At 44.8% G+C, this 7,372-nt stretch overlaps 1 pseudogene; it reads left to right on the top strand.

The window, feature by feature from the left end:
• Nucleotides 1-1,493: 1,493 nt before the first annotated feature.
• Nucleotides 1,494-1,994, top strand: LOC102863732 (annotated as a pseudogene).
• Nucleotides 1,995-7,372: the final 5,378 nt, after the last annotated feature.

The following is a 7,372-nucleotide window of genomic DNA, read 5'->3' as shown; positions in this document are numbered from 1 at the left end:
AGTCCACTCCACTGTGCAGCCTTCATTCTGGACTCTTGTCATGACCGTAATACCTAATCATATATCACTTTTAAACAGTTCTCTCCCTCATCTGTTTCAATGCAGCATACGTAATTTATCCCATTTTTCTCAGTTTCACTCCAACCCTGATGTCAGTCCCTTTCTGCAACAGTGACACTATGCAATCTTTTCTAAGATATACTAATTTGGGGTTTTTTTTGGCAGTCCATGGGATATTCAACATTCTTCTCCAGCACCACAACTCAATAGCATAGATTCTCCTTCTGTCTTTCTTACTCATTGTCTAACTTTCAGATGTATAGCAAGTAATTGGGGGAGAATGGGACAGGTGCACCGTAGTCTTTAAACTGACAGCATTGCTGTCCTCAGCATCTTGGAGAGGTCCTTGACAGCAGATTTTTCCTAATACAACACATCTTTTGATTTCTTGACTGCTGATATAAAGAGTGTTGCTTGTGAATCCAAGCAAGAGGAAATCATTGACAACTTCAATCTTTTCTCCATCTATCATGATACTGACTATTAGCCCAGATGTGGGAACCTTTGTATTCTTGAAGCTGAGAATTAATCCATATTGAAGACTACAGTCTTTGATCTTCTGCAGGAAGCATTTTAAGTCTTCTTCACTTTCAGTGAGCAATGTTGTGTCATCTGCATAACACGAGTTGTGAATGAATCCTCTTCTGATCCTGATGTCACTTTCCTTTTCCTAACATTTAGCTTCTCAAATTATTTGTTCAGAACACGGGCTGTATAGGAATGGAGAAAGATACAGCTTTGATGCATAACTTTCTTGATTTCAAACCAAGGGAGGGTACTTATTTTGGAAGTGACTAGACAGCAGTGGGGTACAGAACCTGAAGCGTAAGAACAAATGATTTGTATACATTGCAGCCCGCAGTCAAATCTGACTGCATTTTGAGCCTTCACACATTTAAACACCATCCAGAATCCTCTATGCTACACCCGAGGCAGCGACAGTCAAGAAATAAAGACTTGTTGCATTTGGAAAACCAGCTGTTAAGGGCTCTTCTAAGAGCTAAAGAGCAAGGATGTCCATTTAAAGACTAAGGTGCCTTTGATTCAAATGATGGCATTTTCATTTGCTTCATATGCATGGGAAAGTTGGGCAATGAATAAAGGAGACTGAAGAAGAATTTATGGTTCTGGGCTGAGAGATTGGCAAAGCATATTAAATAGACATTGAACTGCCAAAAGAATAAACAAATCCGTCTTGACAATAGAGCACTCCTTAGAGGCAAGGCTGATGAGACTTCTTCTCACGTTCTTTGGAGGTGTAGCCCAGAGGGGCTTGTCCTTGGAAAAAGACATCATGCTGGTGAAGGTGGAGGGTCAGAGAATGAAGACTTTGGACAAAGTAGATTGACACAGAGTCAGATCCAGGCAGCAGCTGCGGTGGCTTCTTGTCTTCTCTCATGCTCTTTGCCATGTCCCTTTTGCTTCCAAAAAACATGGCTTCTGGTGTGGCTGTCTCTGATGGTGTCATCAAGGTGTTCAATGACATGAAGGTGCACAAATCATCGACACCAGAGGAGGTGAAGAAGCAGAAGAAGGCAGTGCTCTTATGTCAGGGCAAAGACAAGAAGAACATCATCCTGGAGGAAGACAAGGAGATTCTGGTTGGAGATGTCAGCCAGACTGTCGACGACCTCTGTGCCACCTTTGTCAAGATGCTGCCAGACAAAGACTGCTGCTACGCCCTGTGTGATGCAACCTATGAGACCAAGGAGAGCAAGAAGGAGGACCTGGTGTTTATCTTTTGGGCCCCTGAGTGTGCACCCCTTAAGAGCAAAATGATCTGTGCTGGCTCCAAGGATGCCATCAAGAAGCAGCTGACAGAGATTAAGCATGAATCACAAGCAAACTGCTGTGAGGAGGTCAAGGACCCCTGTACCCTGGCAGAGAAACTGGGGGACAGTGCTGTCATCTCCCTGAAGGGCGTGCCCCTTTGAGCCACTTCCAGCCACCTGGCTAGAGCATCTGGCACCCTCAGGCCTGCCCATGGGGGCTACAGCCTGCCCCCTTCCTGTCAGACCGGAGAGGCTGGGGGGTATCCCAGGAGAGGGAGGACAATCCCTTCACCCCAGTTGTCAAACAGTACCCCCACCCCCTGGACCTTCCTCCTCCGTCTGCCCCTGATGGTTCTGGTCATCCCAAATTGCTTTTGATCTTCTAATTCCTATTAGGTTTCAATCTGCTGTTCATGTGGTCTCCGTGGGTCACCATGCACTCGATGGCACCCAGCAGAAGCAACAACAGTAACCTCTGAGCTTTCAAACTGCCAAAGCATTCATGACATTGCCAGAATTTCTCCAGGAAATGCTTGTCTGTCAGTTCTCCAGAAGGGGAAGTCAATTAACAGTGGAAGGGAGGACCCAGGCTTAGCTGTGCTGCATAAAAGGACACCAACGGAAGGACCATCTTATTTCCTCTCTAAACAACGTGCCTGTGGAAACTCTATGAACTTTGATAAACGACGATAGTTATAGAAAGTCTTGAGGCCTTTCGTTCATAGGGTCGCTATGAGTCGTGTTCAACTTGATGGCAATCAACAACAACAATAATAGTTTATACTTTTTTTAAAATTTTTATTGTATTGTTTTTACGTGTACCATCAAAGCAGATCTGACTGGTACAGGAGATTTCCCCCTTCTTCTCCAGCAGAGCATCTGGTGGATTTGAACCACATACCTCTGGGAATACTTTTTGTTTTTAGGGTCAAAGAATTCCTTCTTGATTATCACTACCAGACTCTTTTAAAATGTTTTTTGTTAATTTTTTGTAACTATAATATTTTCTTTTGCTTTGCTTACACATTTCATATACATTGTGTTTCACACTAGCCTTCATTCACAATGTGTTTCATACGATCATTCTAATTCATCCTATTTTACAAAAATAATTAACATTGAACTATGCCTACCACTTCTGTCTTTCCAGATCTTCACTGGATCTTTCCCATTTCCTTTACCCCACCTCCATCCATCAAATTGTACAACCCTATGATTTCTCCCCTGCCTGTTGTCACCTCTCTGCTCCTTCCTTCGTCCCCTTGGATTCTCATACATGTTCTACCAGTTATCTTTCTATTTCTACAATAATGGTCTTATACAGTATTTGTCCTTATGAAACTGAGTTAGTTCGCTCAGCTTAATGGTCTCCAGTCCCTCCCAAGTTATGTAGTAATTGTCAAAATTATTACTCCTGACCCTCAGACTCTTCTATCAATCAAGACTCTGCTGACTAGCAAAATACCCTTATGTCGAAGAAGACCACCAAAGCTTATTTTGTACACACTCAATGTGAGTGGATTATTTTTAGTGATTCTTGGAAAAGCTCTAACAGATTTGTTAAAAAAATATGTATAAATTGAGTTTGTAGCAACCTTTGGTATTGATCTGATTGCAAGCTCTTCCTTTGCCCACCCTTCTCTTTTCCTTACTTCATATACGGAATAAAATGCTTTTCTTTCATGATAGCTCCCCCTAAAGAGCAAGGATGACACTTTAAAGACTAAGGTAAACCTGGCTTAAGTCATGGTATTTTTAGTTGTTTCACATGCAGGCAAAAAACCCAGTCAAGGAATAAGTAAGACTGGAAAAGAGTTGGTGCCTGTGAGTTGAGGTTCTGGTGAGGACTATTGGGTATACCATGGACTGCCAAAAAAGAGCAAACAAGTCTGTCTCGGCAGAAGTGCAGAACAGTGCTCTTTCCTTAAGAGTAAGAATGGTGAAATCGTCTCGCATACTCTGGGTGTGCTATTAGGAGGGGTCAGTCCCTGGAGAAGGACGCCATGCTTGGAAAACCAGAGGGTCAGCTAAAAAGAGGAAGACCTTCAACAGCTGGGTTGACCCAGTGACTGCAATGCAGGACTTGGCACAGCAGGGATGACGAGGGTGGCACTGGGTCAGGCAGCCTTTGTTCTGTGGTCCACAGGGTCAGTGAGAGTCAGAGCCAACTGATGGCACCTGACAACACCCACAAAACAGGGCCGTGGCACCCCTTCAGGGCTGAGGGAGCTCTGGTGGCATAGGTTTTAGTGAGCTGCATTGTAAACCAAAGTTGGTGCCTCTCTTCGAGCCCCCCGGTGACTCTGTGGAAGAAAGATGGGCGAGCTCCTCCCTGGAGATTTATAGCCTTTGAAAGCTCACGGGAGGATCAGCTTGTTCTGAGTCAGCTCCGACTGGACAGAAATTAGTTTGAGCTGTGTAGTTTTACCACGCCAGTAAGATGTATGGGACCCTGAGAGGGGGCTTGATCTATTTTGCCATCCTGCTAGGCTTAAAACGAATCACTTCCACAGGCGGGAAGGGAACCTCATCACCACCAGGAAAGAAGAGGCAGGAGTGAAGTGAGGTCATTCTTTGGACCCAGGATCCCTGCACTGAGAGCCTCATAGACTGAGGAGACAGACCAAGAGATACTACACTTGAGATGGTGAGAAATGGGGAGAAGGCGAAAGATGGGGAGAAATGGAAATGACCGGAGACAATGCAGTGTGCTTCCCACCCTGTGAAACGAAAGAGCTGAGAACCTGTGGGGAAGAGGCTTGTTAGCACAGCGAGGTGTCTGTGGACACTCACTGGTGGAGTTAAAGAACTTTATATTCCTGGCCCAAGTAAGGTCCCACCAAGAACTAAAGACCAGAAAAGAGGGACCCTGCAGCCACTGCGGAGAAGCTGTTCTGACTGTATCCAGAATAGTTTCTGATTCTGAATTGTAGCCTGTTACTTCCAGGACACACCCTATAATCATGAATATGGCCTAGGAGTTCTGCATGGCTATTGCAATAGATTTCTGAGCTCAACAGACAAGTGCAGAGGGTTGTAGGAGGGACGGTTGGTATAAGAATTGGTAAAAAGGTTGGAGAGAGGAGCCATGGCTGACCTCTGACCTCCGTCTCATTGGAATCTGCCTTGGGGTGTTGCTCTTGAGTCTACCTCCCTCTTGGGAAGTTAGAGGAGGTCAGACGGTCCCTGTCCCACATTGTTTTCTTTGCTTTCGATAATAAGGTCCAGCTCAGGCTACAGATATGCTAGGAAATCAAGCCACCGTCTAGGAAGGCATTCTCTGGTGGGTCCTTGGGACCAGGAGACGGTCTTTAAGGTAATCTGCATATGTAAGGCACTCTCCTTGGGATTTGCCAAATTTAGACACCTATCACCATGCTCTCGGTTCTAGCAATCTGTTCCCCAGGAGGTGGACCTGCTGCCAAGCCGAAGGTTACTCACTATATAGGTGGGATAGTCCTTCAGGAGCACAGTTAACTCAGCCAGAAGCTCAAATCCACCAGGGCCTCTACAGGATAAATAGGGGTAATATCCTCCCACGCTATTTGTTTCTGTTCTTAGATGCTGTCGAGTTGAGATCAACTCATAGTGACCCTCTGAATGAAAGATCTGATCATTGTTCTATCCTGCGCCATCCTCACACACAAGAGCCCATTGCAGCAGTTACTGTGTCAGTCCACCTGGTTGAGGGTCTTCCTCTCCTTCACTGACCTTCCACCCTTCCCAGAATCATCTCCCTCTCCAAGGAATAGCCCCTCCCAACAATGTGCCAAAGTAGTGAGGTGAAGCCTCCTCATTCTTGCCTCTGAAGAGCACTCTGGTTGCACCTTCTCCAAGACATAACTGTTCATTCTCTTGGTCGTCCAGGGGTTATTCAGTGCTCTCCTCCAACACCACAGCTCAAAGGCGGCAGTTCTGTCATCCCTATTTTTTGTGCAGCTCTTACATGCGTAGCAAGTCATCGGAAAGACTATGGCCTGAATCAGACGCATCTTAGTCCTCAAACTGATGTCATTACTCCTCAATAATTTGGAGAGGTCTCTAGCTGCAGATTTTCCATGCTACAGCCTCAAAAACCCAATGAAGGATCAGCTATGAGTCAGTTACGATTCGACGTCAATGAGAGAGAGAAATGTTGAGAAAAGTATATCCCTCTATATACAAAAATAGTTGCCTCCCAACCTAAGACACATGGATTGACTCCACCAGCTGTTTCATGGGAGAAAGATGGGCAGTCTCCTCTGGTGTGATTTACAGCCTCCGAAAACCTGAGGGTCAGCTGAGTTGGTCCCAACTCAATGGTGCAGAATAACAACATATATGAAAATACAGATTTGAACACCATGAAAGCAACCATGACAAGTGTCCCAAAGAATTGATCCTTCAAAGGAAACAAAGGGCGAGATTGAGGGTAATATGAGGCTTTTTCTAATTTGCGGGACAGAAGCAAAGCTTTGCGAGTTTCCAAAACCACGCCACACAGATAGGGTCCAACCCAAGAGATGTGCGGAGCTGGGGTCCCGCCTCCCGGGGCACTGATCAGTTTTAGGGGAGCATGTTGTTAGGTGCCATCCTCACCATTTTTATACACTCCAGCCCCTTTTACAGTCACTTTCCCAATCCATCTTCTTGAGGGTCTCCCTCTTTTTCACCGACCCTCCACTTTTCCCACCATGATGTCCTTTTCCAAGGACTGGTCTCTCCCAACAACCAGTCCAAAATATGTGGGATGAAGAATCACTATCCTAAGATTCTAAGGAGCGCTCTGGTTGTGACTTCTTCTAAGACTTATCTGTTTGTTCTCTTGGCCATCCATGGAAAATTCAGTGCTCTTCTCCAACACCACAGCTCAAAGGGGTCAGTTCTTCTGTCATCCTTTACTGCTCAACTTCCACATGCTAAGAGCAATTACAGACAAACACCGTGGCTTGGATCAGGCACTCTTATTAAATATGAAACTGACATCATCGTACTTTGAAGGCATTCTGGACAGCAAGAGTTTCCCAAGTTAATATGTCTTTTTTTATTTCTTGACTGCTGCAACCATGTATGTTGAACGGGAATCCCAGAACATTAACTGTGTTCGTGTGAAACCTACCCATAAACCAAGAAGCTGTTGTCAAACAGAACAAGGGAACACCACATACCACATGGTTTAACATCAGGAAAGGTGTGTGTCAGGGTTGTATCCTTTCTCTGTGCCTACTCAAACTGCATGCTGAGCAAATCATTGTAGAAATGGGACTATACAAAGAATAAAATAACATGCGCACTAATGTTTATTGCGGCTTTGTTCACAATAGCAAAGAGTTGGAAACAACTCAAGTGCCCATCAATGAAAGAATGGATAGAGAAGTTCTGGTATATTCACACAATGGAATACTACACTGCATTGAAAAACAAGGAACTCATGAAATATTATACAAAATGGGTGACCCTGGAGGACATTATGCTGAGCGAAATATCTCCATCACAAAAAGACAAATATGACATAATGCCACTGTTATAAAATAGGACTGACATCGGAGTTGTGAAGAGAC

Source organism: Elephantulus edwardii, unplaced genomic scaffold, assembly GCF_000299155.1.
Source record: "Elephantulus edwardii isolate Elephantulus edwardi_28Jun2011 unplaced genomic scaffold, EleEdw1.0 scaffold00237, whole genome shotgun sequence".
NCBI lineage: Eukaryota > Metazoa > Chordata > Mammalia > Macroscelidea > Macroscelididae > Elephantulus > Elephantulus edwardii.
Note: the sequence above shows the minus strand (reverse complement) of the source record. Positions and strands in the feature narration are given on the sequence as shown.